Source organism: Oncorhynchus keta, unplaced genomic scaffold, assembly GCF_023373465.1.
Source record: "Oncorhynchus keta strain PuntledgeMale-10-30-2019 unplaced genomic scaffold, Oket_V2 Un_contig_6587_pilon_pilon, whole genome shotgun sequence".
NCBI classification, from domain to species: Eukaryota; Metazoa; Chordata; class Actinopteri; order Salmoniformes; family Salmonidae; genus Oncorhynchus; species Oncorhynchus keta.
The window spans coordinates 32470-35000 of NW_026288944.1; the positions used below are offsets into that span (position 1 = coordinate 32470).

The 2531-nt window shown below is 36.3% G+C and overlaps 1 long non-coding RNA gene across 2 annotated transcripts in view; it reads left to right on the forward strand.

Annotated features, from left to right (window-relative positions):
- Positions 1 to 2282: 2282 nt before the first annotated feature.
- Positions 2283 to 2531, forward strand: part of LOC127926002 (uncharacterized) — a 1129-nt gene continuing 880 nt past the window's right edge. For both annotated transcript variants that reach the window (XR_008123043.1, XR_008123044.1), the window contains exons 1-2: positions 2283 to 2388; positions 2527 to 2531. The exon at positions 2527 to 2531 is cut by the window's right edge and continues 183 nt beyond it. This is a non-coding gene — a long non-coding RNA (uncharacterized LOC127926002). The remainder of the gene's footprint in view (positions 2389 to 2526) is intronic.

Sequence of the window (2531 nt, forward strand, 5' to 3'; positions counted from 1 at the left end):
TAATCTAGTGGATATATATATAATCTGCTGTCTCCTAGTCTCCTAGTGATATATATATATAATCTCTGCTGATATATATATATAATCTGCTGTCTGCTAGTGGATATATATATAATCTGCTGTCTCCTAGTGGATATATATATAATCTGCTGTCCCCTAGTGGATATATATATATAATCTCTAGTGGATATATATATAATCTGCTGTCCCCTAGTGGATATATATATAATCTGCTGTCTCCTAGTGGATATATATATAATCTGCTGTCTCCTAGTGGATATATATATAATCTGCTGTCTCCTAGTGGATATATATATAATCTGCTGCCCCCTAGTGGATATATATATAATCTGCTGTCTCCTAGTGGATATATATATAATCTGCTGTCTCCTAGTGGATATATATATAATCTGGACTAGTGGATATATATATAATAGTGGATATATATATAATCTGCTTGATATATATATAATCTGTTGCCTCTAGTGGATATATATATAATCTTAGTGGATATATATATAATCTGCTGCCCCCTAGTATATATTTAATCTGCTGTCCCTCCTAGTGGATATATATATAATCTTGTCCCCTAGTGGATATATATATAATAGTGGATATATATATAATCTCTGTCCCAATAGCATTTTGGTACCCCTGGATATATATATAATCTGCTGTCCCCTAGTGGTATATATAACATGTAGTGATATAATATCTCTGTCTCCTAGTGGATATATATATAATCTGCTGTCCCTAGTGGATATATATATAATCTAGTGGATATAATCTGCTGTCTACAATATATAATCTGCTGTCCCCTAGTGGATATATATATAATCTGCTGTCTCTAGTGGATATATATATAATCCCTCCTAGTGGATATATATATAATCTGTCTGTCTAGTGGATATATATATAATATCCTAGTGGATATATATATAATCTGCTGTCTAGTGGATATATATATAATCTGTGGATATATATATAATCTGCTGTCTGTCCTAGTGGATCTCTAGTGGATATATATATAATCTAGTGGATATATATATAATCTGCCCCCTAGTGGATATATATATAATCTGCTGTCCTAGTGGATATATATATATATAATCTGCTGTCTCCCCCTCTAGTGGATATATATATGTCTGCTGTCTGCTAGTGGATATATATATAATCTGCTGTCCCCCTAGTGGATATATATATATAATCTCTGTCCTAGTGGATATATATATAATCTGTCCTAGTGGATATATATATAATCTGCTGTCCTAGTGGATATATATATAATCTAGATATATATATAATCTGTCTCTAGTGGATATATATATAATCTCTGTCTCTAGTGGATATATATATAATCTGCTGTCCCCCCTCCTAGATATATATATAATCTGCTGTCCCTAGTGGATATATATATAATCTGCTGCCCCTAGTGGATATATATATAATAGTGGATATATATATAATCTCTGCTAGTGGATATATATATAATCTCCTCAGTGGATATATATATAATCTGCTGTCCCCTAGTGGATATATATATAATCTGCTGTCTCCTAGTGGATATATATATAATCTGCTGCCCCCTAGTGGATATATATATATATAATCTGCTGGCCCCTAGTGGATATATATATAATCTGCTGCCTCCTATATATATATACTGCTGTGCCATACTAGGGGGCAGCAGATTCTATATATATATATACACTAGGACGGACAATGATATATATATATTCTTATATATTATTATTATTATTATTATTATATATATTCTTTGAAATGTAATTAAGAGAATTCAGAGATTATAGGACAATAAATTAATAAATTAATATAATGTTAACATTTGACACGTGTATTGTAGTATACATTTAATTCACAGTTTAATTTGTATGGAAAACAGAATAAAATACATTCGACAAAGCATTTTGGTACTTGGACACTTGTTCTTCCGAGTTTAAAACATGTTGAATGAAGTTCTCAGTCTTAGTGGACCTACTTCTGTCTACTGACCCATCGAACACAGGTACAACAGTCCCTCTCTGTCTGCTGCTCTGTGTGTCTGATCATATATATGTCTGTCTGTCGGACCAGGTCTAGTGGATATATATATAATCTGCTCCTCAGATCAGTGTCTGTCGTCCTGTCCTGTCTGTCTGTCTGTCTGTCCTCCTCAGTCAGTGTCTGTCTGCTGTCCTCCAGGTCCCTCCTCAGATCAGTGTCTGTCCGTCCCCTGTCCGTCCCTCCATCCTCCGTCCCTAGTCAGATCAGTGTCATGTCTGTCCGTCCATGTGTCCGTCCCTCCTCAGATCAGTGTGTGTCTGCGTCTGTGCAGGGCCAGGTCCCCCCTCCTCAGATCAGTGTGTGTCTGCGTCTGTGCAGGGCCAGGTCCCTCCTCCTCCTCAGATCAGTGTGTGTCTGTGCAGGACCAGGTCCCTCCTCAGATCAGTGTCTGTCCGTCCGTCCGTCCCTCCGTCCCTCCGTCCCTCCTCAGATCAGTGTGTGTCTGCGTCTGTGCAGGGCCAGGTCCC